Raw genomic sequence first — 16,043 nt, 5'->3', positions numbered from 1 at the left:
CTTCATTACTAAAATTCCTTTGGATTTTGTGACCACGACGATATTCACGGCTCGGGGAATGAAATGACAGGAAATTTTGAATAGAAAAATTTCCTAAGAATTTATAAGAACAAATAAAAAAAAAAAGGAAAACGCAACTAAAAATCTAGGATGAAAATTATTGTTTCATTTTTTCGATAAAACATTTGCTGGAATTTCTCAAGGTCAAGAAGCTTTTATTGCCATTTCAACCATATATAGCTGTTGTAGTACATAGCGAAATGAGACAACGTTTCTCCAGGATCAGGGTGCTACATAAAACAAAGACAGGGCTAAGGACTTGTAAGTAAGTCTTAAGCCCTATTCGGACGGGACTAGCTTTACGTGGGGACGTGGAGTAATGCAATTTTAAATCAGGACGTCTGTAATATTAATTGGCCAATTCGCACGGGACAAGACATCTCAGTAAAACTAGCAGAAGTGGGAGGGGTAACTCACTTTACGCACCACAGTAACCTCCTTGTCATCATGTGCGTATGACGTTGCTTCCTGTTTCAAGCACCTCCATGCTTGCAAAACACGCCAAAAATTTACAGCAGGCGTAATCTTTACTGACATTAGCACTATTCGGACGGGACTAGTTTGACGAGGGGACGTGGGGGTAAAGTAATTATTACCAGAGCTTCTCGGTGATTTTAGTCCCGTCCGAATGTGCCATCTCGGTAATCATTATGGACAATGTCAGTAAAGATTACGGCAACTTTTACCTTCTGTAAAAAGGTCCGGAAAAATTACCTCAGGTAATACTAATCCCGTCCGAATAGACCCGCTGTAAATATGTACGGTAAAATTCCGTCATTTCCTGTTTAAAAGTAGTTTTTGGCACGTTTTGCAAGCATGGAGGCGCCATGTTGTCTGTTTGCGCACGTGATAACAGGAGGCAACGTCATACGCACATGACGACAAGGAGGTTACTGTGGTGCGTAAAGCGAGTTACCCCTCCCACTTCTGCTAGTTTTACTGAGATGTCTTGTCCCGTGCGAATTGGCCTATTAATATTACAGACCTCCTGAGGTAAAATTGCATTACTCCACGTCCCCACGTAGAACTAATCCAGTCCGAATAGTGCTATTGTCTGTAATGATTACCGAGATGGCACATTCGGATGGGACTAAAATCACCGAGAAGCTCTGGTAATAATTACTTTATCCCCAGGTCCCCACATAAAACTAATCCAGTCCGAATAGGGCTTTAGACACATACTGTAAAGTGCAACTGTGCAACCTGGTGCAAACAGTGCAGGACAAGACAGACAAGACAAAACAGTGCAGGACAAAGACAGTGCAGGACAAAAGACAGTGCAGGACAAAGACAGTGCAAACAAAAAGTTAAAAGATAATACAAAAAGTACAAAAACAATACAATACACAAAGGACAATATACAGGTTTTGTATGATATAAACTGCATAGAAAGTTCTGGATTTCTAGCTAAGGTTGACGGGAAAAAATAAATAAAAATACCTACAAACTTCTGTTGATTTATCATCGGTACAACTTCCTGCTTATGCTGTTCTGCATGTCTGATGGTTTTATTTTTGTTTCTTTCATTAGTTTTGCATTCCTGTTCTCTGATTGACAGATCATTTTCAGTTTACTGAGTTTCCTAGTTCCTTGTTCTAGTTTGTCATGTTCTGGTATTTTTCTGGTTTGGTCTGTTTGATGATGATTATTAATCCTAATGTCTGCTGTATGACAAGTTTCATTGCTGAGTACTGACACAGAACCATAATGTAATTTTTATTATGGACTCTTTCAGCACACGATGTTCCAGATTCAATGTGCAAAGACAGGTGCTGTATGATTGTGTGTGTGTGTGTGTGTGTGTGTGTGTGTGTGTGTGTGTGTGTGTGTGTGTGTGTGTGTGTGTGTGTGTGTGTGAGTGTGTGTTCTGTGTGTGAGAATAGAAGTCAGGTAATCACCATGTAACCCACACATGTGTATAACCTTCACACCCAGGGTAATATTTAGACCTTTTATTGCCTATGTTGCCTCTTTTTTCCTTTTCATTCCCCTTTAAACCCTGTAGGTGTCTAAATGCTGATCTTCTGCACGTCTGATCTTCGCAGAATGTTTTGTTGAGTCGGCGTGAGTGTTGCGTCTGTCTACAAGCAAAGTTTACAAATAAACTTTTCAAATTGTGAAATTCTCAAATTGTGGATTTAAATATTGATTTTATTTTCTGGTTTTCAGCTGTGAGAAAGAACAAGTTTGTTGTGAAATTCAGCCCCTGCTTCTGTTTAACTTGGTGAGAACAACTGATGGGGTGGAGGAGAAAAAAAAAAGACTTCTTTCGTTCTTTCTCACTTTCATCTTTACAATCCATTTAAGTCCTTTACTACCAGATAGTGTTATAAATAACTTTTCCTTCATTTTTTTACCCAAACAGATGTGCAGACAGACAACAACACTTTGCCTCCTGGTTGATGCTTGTAAAAAGTAATTTTAACTTGATTGCCCTCGGTTTGGTTACTTACTTTTTCTGTTGCTGGAAAAATTTATACAGAACCTGGTGTGTGTGTGTGTGTGTGTGTGTGTGTGTGTGTGTGTGTGTGATACATCCATTCACTAACTTTCTACCGCTTATCCGAACTTCTCGGGTCACGGGGAGCCTGTGCCTATCTCAGGCGTCATCGGGCATCGAGGCAGGATACACCCTGGACGGAGTGCCAACCCATCACAGGGCGCACACACTCTCATTCACTCACACACACACACTACGGACAATTTTCCAGAGATGCCAATCAACCTACCATGCATGTCTTTGGACCGGGGGAGGAAACCGGAGTACCCGGAGGAAACCCCCGAGGCACGGGGAGAACATGCAAACTCCACACACATAAGGCGGAGGCGGGAATCGAACCCCCAACCCTGGAGGTGTGAGGCGAACGTGCTAACCACTAAGCCACCGTGGCCCCGCATGTGTGATACAGTAAGGAAAAAACAATCGTTTAAGTAGCAATTTGTAGTAACACACAGGTAAGAACAGTCGCTCGTTACCTGCTGACAGAACCTGCCTCATCTCTCCATCCATAGCCGAAGCTTAACCCCGCCCCCTCTGAAACAAGATCCCCCAAGACCTGCCTTAGTGCTCGTGATTATCTACAAATGTAAAAAGAAAAGCAGTTCCACTGAAGTGAACACGAGAAATTTTATAACTGCTAACTCGGCCCCCTAGACTCGACTCCTACAGATTCTTCCGGGTTTTGGGAGAGATTTGGGATACCGAGAGAAAAAGAGTGAGAGAGACATCGAGGGACTGATCAGGAGCTATTTACAGAATGCATATAAGAAGCGAATTATTCCTAACCTCAGATAGTAGAGGGAAACCTTTTTTTTTTCTTGTTCAAATAAAAAAAGTCTTTTGGTGATTTTGGATGACGCTTGTTACACACAAACAGGTTTTCCTATGCTTATGAGGACATTTGACTCTGTCCTATCTACAGTATGTGAGGACGTTAGTACATGCATGCGTGCACACAGACACACACACAGACACACACACACACAGACACACACACACAGACACACACACACACACACACACAGACACATGCACACACACATACAGTACACACAGGATTGGACTGGTCTCGACCTCATTGCCATGACCATCTGATGCATTTCCAGTCTGTGTGTTTGACTCTGCCCCAGTCCCAGAGTCCTCAATTGGCCTCACTTGTCTGCACCACAAGTAAACATGATTCTCAAAAAAAGGTGTCAGAATTATTGGCACCCTTCTAGAGAACTAGTAAAAATAATTTTATAAAAACATTACACACACTTACTTAAATGTTCTGCTCAAACGTTCGGATCCACTAACAAAACTTTGTATCACATACTGAAACCTTCTCTTCAAAATATGTGGCAAAATGATTATATATGATCACATCCAACAGATAATTACCATAAATATAACTTCATATTTACTGTATGACATACTGTACATTTCCATATTAAACATTAGTTCTCCCTCGTCGGATTGTTGTTACCGTCATGTTTACTGTTGCTGTAAATGTCAATAGTCAATACAGTGGCTCTCCACTCAGGTTCAGGCTGAAAAAGCCACGGCTCAGGTCCTGATCAGACGGAATGTTCTGAGGTTGTAGTCGGGGCCTGTTACTAAGAAGAATAACGTACATTTGGAAGAGGTCCCAGAGATTACTGTTGAGGTGGGGAGTGTGTATAATATTAATATCCCCCCAAAAAAATGGAATTCCCCACTATTCTGAGAAGATGATAAGTTTAATATGATAAGAGCCTCAAACTGAATCTGTGTATGTGTTAATCCCAATTTGAGGACCAAAATGTACCAAAGGTCCTCACAAAGATAGGAGGGTGTCAAATGTCCTCATAAGCATAGGAAAACCTGTTTGTGTGTGTGTGTGTGTGTGTGTGTGTGTGTGTGTGTGTGTGTGTGTGTGTGTGTGTGTGTGTGTGTGTGTGTGTGTATTGAACTAAAACCCAGACAAAGAAAAAAATTAATTAGAAACAAATCATCAGTTGCGCAAATCATCTGGTGTCCCCTCCACTTCCTGTGTGTTGGACATGTGCCCACACACTCACACGGACTGGACAAAATCTGCGTGTGTGTGTGTGTGTGTGTGTGTGTGTGTGTGTGTGTGTGTGTGTGTGTGTGTGTGTGTGTGTGTGTGTGTGTGTGAGAGAGAGAGAGATTCGTTGATCCTTTAATGTTGAGCCATGCAGGTGTTTTCTTCAAAGTGGAATCCACATAAGCATCTTGAAGCTGCACTAAGCCTGCTGAGATCATGCAAAATCTAAACACACACATGCGCACACACACACACACACACTCACACACACACACACACACACCCATTTCTTGTAATGTATGAGATGGCTGGATGTTTGTTGTTCTGGTGTGTGTGTGTGTGTGTGTGTGTGTGTGTGTGTGTGTGTGTGTGTGTGTGTGTGAGAGAGAGAGAGAGAGAGAGAGAGAGAGAGAGAGAGAGAGAGAGAGAGAGACATTGGAATATCGGACTCCAGATGTGCAGTGCTGATAGCAAGCACTTGCCGTGGTGACATCAACTGTTAGATGTCATTTGATGCTGTAGTCATGGACTAAAACAGATTTTAGTAGAAAACTCCATCACATTGATAGAGGGAGAGAGAGATAGAGAGAGAGAGAGAGAGAGAGAGAGAGAGAGAGAGAGAGAGAGAGAGAAATATAGAAAGAGGGAGAGAGAGAGAGAGAGAGATAGTGAGAGTGAGAAAGAGAGAGAGTGAGAGAGAAATAGAGAAAGAGAGAGAGAAAGAGAGAAAGAGAGAGAGAGAGGGAGAGAGAGAGAGAGAGAGAGAGAGAGAGAGAGAGAGAGAGAGAGAGAGAGAGAGAGAGAGGAAAAACCCATTTTCCACACTGAAACCACATTACAGACAGAGCCTGAGGGACATGCCTGGGTTTGGCTGATCTCTCGCCTTCTTTTTTCCATCTGCATTCCTTCTCTGACTCTCCCAGCAGATATTTTATTTATTAAAGGAACATATTTACTTTTTTTGAGTGCAGGTTTATGCAAGTGCAATTAGCATGCTAGCTACGGTTGTTAGAATGTCAGGTAACATTTCAGGAGCTAACCAAGATTCCGCAAATCCGGGTACTCTGTCCTGAAGATGTCACGAACTTAACGCTCAGAGCTCTTTACATATACATCTCCTTACAGGAAACTTCACGTATCGATGTTTACACACAAACTTATTCATCCGTTTACGTGGAATGGACAAGATACGGTGGATAATCTGCTTCTATGGAAACCGTAACACTCGATATCACAATGGGCTCCTTATCATCATGTGATTGGACCAATCATATTCGAGAATTCCAGACTTTCACCTACAACCTTCCTGGTATCCTTTCTGTAAATAAAGCTGCTTATTAAGAAAATTTTAACATTCTTTAAAGAAAACTTCCTGCTGTTGTTGTTGTTTCAGTTGCGCCCTGTAGGGGTCGCCAAAGAGGATCCCCTGATCCGCATAATTTGATATGAGGCAACCCTCCCACTCTATTCCAGGCTTAGGGTCCAGCAGTGAGTGTGCACTTGATTGTGATGATGATCAGTGACGTCAGGAGACAAGGAAATGTTTACTGCTAATAATGCATGTGCATAATTTCATGCAGATAGATGCATAGATAGATGGACATGCTCTGATCCAACACTGAACGGCTGAGTGGGATCGGACGTTGATGTGCAACCCTTAAAGTCCGAGCGCCACAGTGCGACTTTATTTTAACTGACTTTTATACTTCATATGATGTGATCGTTAAGTGTGTATTAAAGCCCAGTATTCCCAGTATATTGGACACAATTAACTTCATGGCTTTATCCAGTCAAAGTCACAGTAAACCCGGAGCTTATTCCAGGGAACACTGGGTGTGAGGTGAGAACACTGGCCTACCGGTGCTGTACAATAACATACCTTGTGAAAGGCTGACGTTCATCTGGACATCGAAGGGAAGACTATTCGGAACATTGAAGGAGTTATTTATCTTTATTCTGTTGGCTGACAAGCTGTTCGCATCTCCAGTATTTAAAGCTATTGAGAGAATTGAATAGGGGCACGGTGGCTTAGTGGTTAGCACATTCGCCTCACACTTCCAGGGTTGGGGGTTCGATTCCCACCTCCGCCTTGTGTGTGTGGAGTTTGCATGTTCTCCCCGTGCCTCTGGGGTTTCCTCCGGGTACTCCGGTTTCCTCCCCCGGTCCAAAGACATGCATGGTAGGTTGATTGGCATCTCTGGAAAATTGTCCGTAGTGTGTGAGTGTGTGAGTGAATGAGAGTGTGTGTGCCCTGTGATGGGTTGGCACTCCGTCCAGGGTGTATCCTGCCTCGATGCCGATGACGCCTGAGAAGTGGTAGAAATCAATGGTAGAAAATGAATGAGTGTGAGTGAGAGAGAGAATCGAATAAGAAAAGAAGAGGGAAGAAAAAAGAGAATTAAATGTTTGAGATGGAACGTTGGGTTGATTTGAGTTAGATTGTGGAAATTTTGTTAGAACTGAAGATATACACAGAGGGAGAGATGAATTTCTAATGAATAAGTGTATATATTTTTTATTATTATTATTATGATTTTTTTTAATGAAATGAAACCTTAGATAGATAGATAGATAGATAGATAGATAGATAGATAGATAGATAGATAGATAGATAGATAGATAGATAGATAGATAGATAGATAAAACACACAATAACTTTGCTCCTGAGTGTTATGTTACGTTGTCAGTTAGCATAAACATGGATTTGTCTCTGATAATGGTGTGTGTGTGTGTGTGTGTGTGTGTGTGTGTGTGTGTGAACACAATGTTTCCGTTCCACTGTGTTGTGTGTCGAGAAGGCAAATAACTCCACTGACAGAATTATTATTCAAAGCTGAGTACACATTACATTGTGTGTGTGCGTGTGTGTGTGCACGTGTTTTTGTGTGTGTGCATGTGTGTGCCTGTGTAATCTTGTTTGTGTCATCGCTAAGATAATTAGCAAGTGGCATGTTATTGATTGGTGTACCCTTAGCTTGTGTGTGTGTGTGTGTGTGTGTGTGTGTGTGTGTGTGTGTGTGTGTGTGTGTGTGTGTGTGTGTGTGTGTGTGTGTGTGTGTGTGTGTGGGCGTGTGGATGTACACTCATTTTGCAACAGCGGCTGCTCAGTGATGACAGATAACACACACATACACACCTTGGAGCTGGTATGCACTTAAAAATGTGCATTAATTAAGTAGCAAAAAGAAAGAGAGATGGAAAGATAAAAAGAGAGACAGGTGGTGGGAATTTAAAATATAGATTGAAAACTAGATACCTTCTGTCTCTCTCTCTCTCTGTCTGTCTCTCTTTCTCTCTCTCTCTGTATATCTGTCTGTCTCTCTGTATGTCTGTCCCTCTCTGTTTGCCTTTCTGTATATGTGTTCGTCTCTGTCTGTCTCTCTGTCTGTCTTTCTTCAATTCACACTGTAAAGAGAACAGAGGATCAGTCGAGCATCGAGATCCTAAACGCTAATGAACACACACGAACACACACACACACACACACACACACACACACACACACACACACACACACACACACACACACACACACAGTCTAATTAAACATCTATTTGATCTACAAGTCTGAACAAATATGTAGTTCCTCCAACACACACACACACACACACACACACACACACACACACACACACACACACACACACACACACACACACACACACACACACCACATGTCTTTAGCGTTAGCACTTCCTGTGACATTGCTCTTATTGTTTGTGCTTTGATTCCTGTTCTGGATCCGCTGCCATGATTCAATATTACCCATTTTCCTCTCTCTCTCTCTCTCTCTCTCTCTCTCTCTCTCTCTCTCTCTCTCTCTCTCTCTCTCTCTCTCTCAGGGAAGTTTGAGACAATTATATTTTTCTAATGAGGTTAGTGTTGGTCCTGTGGAATAGAATAAGCAGAGGGAAAAAAATAATAATTGATGTCAGTGTCTATAAACAAGTGAGAGCTTGGCGCTCATCTGAGGGAAAATTTCTAAAAACTTCTCTTATTAATACAATACGTTAGCTACCCTAGCAAGCGAGTGATCTGGATGAGTGAAAACCAGGGAAAACAAGGGGAAATGCAAGTGAAAGCTAATCTCGTAGATGAATAGTAAACCTAGCGAATGAAAGGAATGACAGATAATTTTGCAATAAAAGCTTTCCTAGTGAGTAAATGCTAATCATGCAAGTGAATGCTAATCTAGAAAGTAAAAGGTAACCTAGCAAAAGGAAGCTATACTAGTGACTGAAAGCCAACATGAGGTATGAAAGCTAAAATAGTTGAACATGGGGCTGTCAATCATGGCTACTCTTTAGCATATTAGGACACACCAATTAGACAATGACTTATGCTGTTCATAGCAGTGATTTATTACTTTTTGAATCAGTCTTTGCTGGGTGTTTATTAGACCTCGTGTCTTTGATTCATCAGACCTCGTGGCTTTGATCGTTGTTGTAGGGTTTGATGTACAGCTGGGATCTGGTGTTTGTGTTGATGTGGTTTACCTGGTTACTTTGAGAGCTGCGAGAACTGGGTGTAGATCATTGTCAGCATTACCAGACCTTCCTTGCCAGATGCTTCACTGGACGTCGACTGTCATGTAAGGACACAAAATCAGGGTAGATTCCAGACTGAATGTTTCCCAACAGATTCCAGCGAAGATAAACAATTACAGGCATGTGGTCATGGGCAAAGTAAAAGCTGAAACTGCTGCTGATGCTGCTGATTTTTGTTCACCTCCGAAATGATGACGCAACCTTCCCTAATGCCGATGGGTCATCTTGTATGCTAGCAAAAGTAGCACACAAGAGTATCGCTAGCTTCTGATCAGCTTATTTCTGAAAGGGAATTTAAAGGCAGGGTCTCCGATTTTTGAGAAATGCTTCGGAAAACGGAGTCGGGCCGAATAATAAACGTGTAGCCAATGAGCAGAAAGGGGCGGGGCTTGTCAATATGTGCGGAGTGTGTTCAGTGCGCATGTGTGACATTAGCAGAAAGCGGCTTTAACATTGACATGGAGGACAAAAACAAAGAAAGAAAGAGAAGAAAGACTTACGATAAGGCAAGAAGTAGGACGTGTCAATATAGGATCAGCTTTCCAGCGCTGGAGAGAACTGAAGGAGCAGGAAGTTGGCCACATATTCACAGGTTGGATTCACAGATTGTTTTGTCCTCTTGTTATGTTCTTCTAGTCTGGACCACAAGGGGCTGCTGATTTGTATAACAGAAACTTGCGTGAGAGTTTAGCTAAGTGGTTATTGGGTAGTAGTTTTCAGACAACATGGTAAATGACTTATGACATAAATCTTTCTAAGTCACTGGATAATTGTGCTTCCTTTGGTAACTTCTTAGCTACCTGAACTGAAAAGAGTAATTGCTAGTGCTCAAGGAAGACAACTAAATACTGAGGATGTCATGAACAGACACAAGCTCGTCGTAGTCTCGTCTTCAGATGCACCACCCACAGTCCACTGTGCGCTTGATATCTTTTCTGGTTAGGAGCTTTAGGATCTTGACCTTTTGGCTATTTCAAAGTCACAGGATTGGAAAACTATTTGTTTTTACTGTTTTACACAGTAGCTTTCCTTCGACCCTCATGCTGCTCTTACTTTCTCGTAACCTTCAGCAGCTGCTGTTTGGATTCTCCACAGCGTGTGTGTAAGTGTGTGAGGTTGTATTCTGCTCTTTTTGGGGACTGCATGAAAAAATAATTTTACAGGAATATTGTGTGTGTGTGTGTGTTTGTGTGTGTGTGTGTGTGTGTGGTCTCCATTGACACTTGTTCCCCATGACCATAATACATGTGTGTGTGTGTGTGTGCGTGTGTGTGTGTTCACGAGTGTGTGTGCTTTTCTGTAACACGCCACTCTCTGATAAGCACTTTCTATTACAGTGAGAGTGAATGTAGCAATCACAGAGTCAATGGAGGGAGATGAAGGAGGCAGCGATAAGGACTGATACGTTCAGACCTGCGGAAGAGGTCACGTCAAGTTCATGATCACTTTTCGGTTTAAAAGATGTATGTAGTAGCGTATTACCAGGTAACATGACCAAAGTGCTTTATTTGCATTAAGGTGTAAAATAATCAACATGCTTCAACGTTACAAAATCCTCACGTTGTTTTAAATTCAACCTGATGTCATAAATAACCTGAAGTAAATGTTGATTTATAGACAATTAAGGTCGAATTTATTTACAGCACGGAAATAGTTTGTGATGTCATAAAATCCTCTCCGCTCTTATGGACCAATAACATTCTGATATGCAAATTGGTACATACTGTACAGTACATACATTTCCACCTCCCTTTATAAGGTGGGGGTGGTGGGTGTTTCCTGTCTGAGGAAGGCTTTATAAAACACCTTAAAAAAAAAGTCCAGTCCACATCGAGGTCGAATTTGTGTCACTGCTGTAGTATTTCTCCGAATAGCGAATGGCTTGCTGACTTTATCCTGAAGACCCTTTTCCATAATGCACTTAACTAGCTCAATGTATCTTACTGCATTAAGCTAGCTGTAACGTTTTTAATAGGTTACCTGCTTTTTCAAGTCAAGTCAAGTCAAGAAACTTTTATCGTCATTTCAACCACATATAGCTGTTGCAGTACACAGTAAAAAAACGAGACAACGTTTCTCCAGGACCATGGAGCCATACAAAACAAAGACAGAGCTAAAGACTTAGTAGGTTAGTCCTAGCCACCTAAAGTGCAACTGTGCAACCTGGTGCAAACATTGCAAGAAAAGACAAACGAGACAAAAGACAGTGCAAACAAAAAATTACAAGACAATACACAAAAGACGATAAAAAGAAACAGCACCAGTGTAAATCCTGTATGTTCAGACAATATTATGTGTGCAGAAATACTGGAATGAACACAGCAGTTACCTGATATATGGGAAGTGTGTGTATTTGGTGTAGGTCTGTGCAGTCCATACATGTGTGTGTTGTGCTCAGTACAGTACAGTTCAGTTATCAAGGAGTCTGATGGCTTGTGGAAAGAAACTGTTACACGGTCTGGTCGTGAGGGACCGAATGCTTCGGTACATTTTTCCAGACGGCAGGAGGGTGAAGAGTGTGTGTAAGGGGTGAGTGGGGTGAAGAGTGTGTGTAAGGGGTGAGTGGGGTGAAGAGTGTGTGTGAGGGGTGTGTGGGGTGAAGAGTGTGTGTAAAGGGTGAGTGGGGTGAAGAGTGTGTGTGAGGGGTGTGTGGGGTGAAGAGTGTGTGTGAGGGGTGTGTGGGGTGAAGAGTGTGTGTGAGGGGTGTGTGGGGTCATCCACAATGCTGTTGGCTTTGCGGTTGCAGCGTGTGGTGTAAATGTCCATAATAGAGGGAAGAGAGACTCCAATGATCTTCTCAACTGTCCTCACTATCCACTGCAGGGTCTTGCGTTTCCAAACCAGACAGTGATGCAGCTGCTCAGGATGCTCTCAATGGTCTCTCTGTAAAAAGTAGTCAGGATGGGGGGGGAGGGAGATGTGCCTTTCTCAGCCTTCGTAAGAAGTAGAGACTCTGCTGGGCTTTCATGGTGATGGAGCTGCTGTTGAGTGACCAGGTGAAGTTCTCTGCTAGATGAACACCAAGAAATTTGGTCCTCCTGACAGTCTCTACAGATGATCCGTCGATTTTCAGCGGAGATTGGTCACTCTGTGCTCTCCTGAAGTCAACAACAATCTCTTCAGTTTTATCAACATTCAGAGGCAGGTTGTTGGCTCTACACCAGGTTTTACACCAGATGTTGCATCTCCTCTCTGTATGCTGACTCGTCGTTCTTGCTGATGAGACGCACCACTGTCGTGTCATCGGCGAACTCGATGATATGGTTTGATCTGTGCATTTCTGCACAGTTGTGAGTCAGCAGAGTGAACAGCGGCGGGATGAGCACGCAGACCTGAGGGGCTCCAGTGTTCAGTGTGGTGGTGCTGGAGATGCTCTTCCCAATCCAGACTGACTGAGGTCTCCAGTTGCAGAGGGAGGTGTTCAGTCCCAGCAGGCTGGTGCTGAGGGATGATTGTGTTGAATGCTGAACTAAAATCTATGAACAGCATTCGTACAGAAGTGTCTTTATTGTCCAGGTGGGTGAGGGCTACATGGAGGGCCGTGGCAATGGCATCGTCTGTGGAACGGTTTGGACGATACGTGAACTTAAGGGGGTCCAGTGAGGGTGGTAACTGGGTCTTGATGTGCCTCATGATGAGCTTCTTGAAGCACTTCATAACTATGGGTGTGAGTGCAATGGGACGATCGTCATTGAGGCAGGACACTGTAGACTTCTTTGGGATGGGGACAATGGTGGTTGTCTTGATTCACGTAAGAACAACGGCGCTGCTCAGGGAAATGTTGAAGATGTCAGTGAAGACATCCGCTAGCTGTTCTGCACATTCTCTGGCACGTTGTCTGGTCCAGCAGCCTTCCGTGGGTTAACTCTGCTAGCTGATGTGCTTTTTTCTCTGTATTTGACCCCTCAAGAAAAGCACAAATGCGATAGGTAACACTAGGACGGGGCAACACAGAGCTGTCCAGAGCAGGCAGGTCGTAATATTTTAAGCAGACGCTTGATTGACATCTCTGTCCGCCCCCCCAAATCAGTGCAGGAATCCGTCTCGTTAAACCTGACGTGTGCCGACTCGACTGATCGGCTGTGTTTTCTGACGGTAAACAGAAAGCGGTGTATATGATAGATTTGGCCATTCTTTTGCTTTAAGGTCTCTATCTTCACAATTCACAGAGGACATCAAAAATATTCAGGCTGCTTGAGTAACTAGACTGTTCAAAGAAGAGCTGTGACACACACACACACACAAATAGGAGGACAAGTCATGGTGCTTTATTGGTGATGATTCACTTCAGCCACCCATGACTGCATGTCTGATAAACTTTCATAAATCTGTCCATTCTTTCTCTCTCTGTCTTTCTGTCTGTCTGTCTGTCTCTCTCTCTCTCTCTCTCTCTCTCTCTCTCTCTCTTACTCATCAATGCCATCATTGAGGCTCTGAGTACGCTTGGGGTTTGTTGCTGGCCTGCGACTGGCCCTAACTACATTCTCTCTCACGCCACACACACACACACACACACACACACACACACACACACACACACACACACACACACACACACACACACACACACACACACACATACAGTGTAAAATAAAGCCTTTGTCTCTTTTATGGAAATTTGTGTGTGTGTGTGTGTGTGTGTGTGTGTGTGTGTGTGTGTGTGTGTGTGTGTGTGTGTGTGTGTGTGTGTGTGTGTGTGTGTGTGTGTGGTCAGATTGTGAGATTGAACAAAAGGAAAAGATGGCTCAGAATCTCACAGATGTTGGATGAAGGCATATTTTCCTATTTTCATGTTCCACACACACACACACACACACACACACACACACACACACACACACACACACACACTCCACATCAAGCAGTGACATGGTGAAAAAGACTTGTTATCATGCAAATAAAATAAAATGTTACAACGTTCACACCTAATAAACTGTGTGTGTGTGTGTGTGTGTGTGTGTGTGTGTGTGTGTGTGTGTGTGTGTGTGTGTGTGTGTGTGTGTGTGTAAATAAGTATTTAAATTCAGTCTTCTATTGTCATCCATTTCTTTAGCATTGTTTTTTTTTTTACTTTCCTCTGTCTGTTCAGTGTTTTCTTTGATTTCGGGAAAGTTGTGTTCAATAAAATCGGTGACTAAAGTGCTTTGTATTTCAGAACAAAATTTTTCCTTTATACTGAACCCCTGTTCGTGAGAGGTTTGTGTGGCCTTAAAGGCAGGGTCTCCGATGTTTGAGAGCCAATGTTGTCATATAAAATCACCAAAACAAACACACCCCTAACCCAAATGGGTCCCACCCCTGTATCGATAGCTCCGCCCACACATACATATGTAACCCAGGCGACTAACAGAAAGAGACGTGTCTTTATCATAGCTGAAGGGAAGAACAATACGATTGTAGATAAACAAACAAGCAAAAATGACACACAAGCATAATCATGTAAAGGACAAAGGCATATATTAGTTCTGTGTAACAAAGCAAAACCAACGTTACTCACCTATCGAGAAGGAAAAAAGCGCCTCGGCGTCTTAAGTAAAGTCGGCCACATATTCACAGGTTGGAGTTTCCCGAGTCAATAACTCCTGAGCTAAACGCTGTTACTACACAAAACGCGGTTGTAGCTGCCTCTCTACATTACTACGATAGAAAAGAGGTGTTATTTGTGTAGTAACAGCGTTTAGCTCAGGAGTTATTGACGCGGGAAACTCCAACCTGTGAATATGTGGCCAACTTCCTGCTCCTTCAGTTCTCTCCAGCGCTGGAAAGCTGATCCTATATTAACACGTCCTACTTCTTGCCTTATCGTAAGCCTTTCTTCTCTTTCTTTCTATGTTTTTATCCTCCATGTCAATGTTAAAACCGCTTTCTGCTAATGTCACACATGCGCACTGAACACTCTCTCCGCCATATATTGACAAGCCCCGCCCCATTCTGCTCATTGGCTACACGTTTGTTTTGTTTTTGTTTTGATTTTCGTTTATTATTCGGCCAGACTCAGTTTTCCGAAGCATTTCTCAAAAATCGGAGACCCTGCCTTTAAAAAGAACTATTTCCTGCTTCTTAAAGTAACAATTCTAGCTTTAAAGAAAGAAACAAAGAAAGAAAAACAGTGTCAGCTGTATAATGTGTTAAAGCTAGCATAAAATTCTAACGTCTGCTAATTAGCCTTAGATTAGAACTTAATTCTTTAACAGTAAAAATAATTGAATAAAGTATTATTATATGTAATTTAAAGCTTCAATCCTTTCATGTTCCTTAAGCGTTTTACAATCAGTAACTAAGGCTCGAAAACATCCTGACAGAAAACACACACACACACACACACACACACACACCTGCAGTTGGATAAAGTCACTGATAAGGAATTCCACCCTCTAGTCACTTAGGATAGCCGGCAGGTTAATATATGATGAAAACACACACACGCTTACACACTCACACACACTCACACTTAAAACCAGTGACTAAGTGGTCTGTCTTAGCCGATAAGCTCGGGGATGCCGGTGATTCACCGCTGATGACATCAGAGTCGTGTCTAGCCGAAGTGCCCAGAGAGAAAGAGAGACACTATTTTTATCACACCCTCATCTTTCACCAGTTCCCCCTCGAAGGGAATCCCCATCACCACCTTACACAACTTCACTGGCATAAGTCAAGGTTTGAACATCAGTGTAGGTTTAAAGAGCAGCCCTTTCCCTGGGGGGACGGGACTAACCTTTGAGCTAGTAAAAGTGATAGATTAAGTTGTTTACAAATGGAAACTGGAACAATTAAAGTGTCTAAGATCTTGCGTAGGCTGAAGCTAACGACACCCTAGCTGTAGCTAGCTGTAGCTAGCTGTCTGGCCCTGTCTCTGAGTCAGCTACAGGTGCACCCTGGGAAATCTGTCTGCTGTCTTCTCGCTATG

The sequence above is a fragment of the Tachysurus fulvidraco genome, chromosome 1 (assembly GCF_022655615.1).
Source record: "Tachysurus fulvidraco isolate hzauxx_2018 chromosome 1, HZAU_PFXX_2.0, whole genome shotgun sequence".
NCBI classification, from domain to species: Eukaryota; Metazoa; Chordata; class Actinopteri; order Siluriformes; family Bagridae; genus Tachysurus; species Tachysurus fulvidraco.
Note: the sequence above shows the minus strand (reverse complement) of the source record.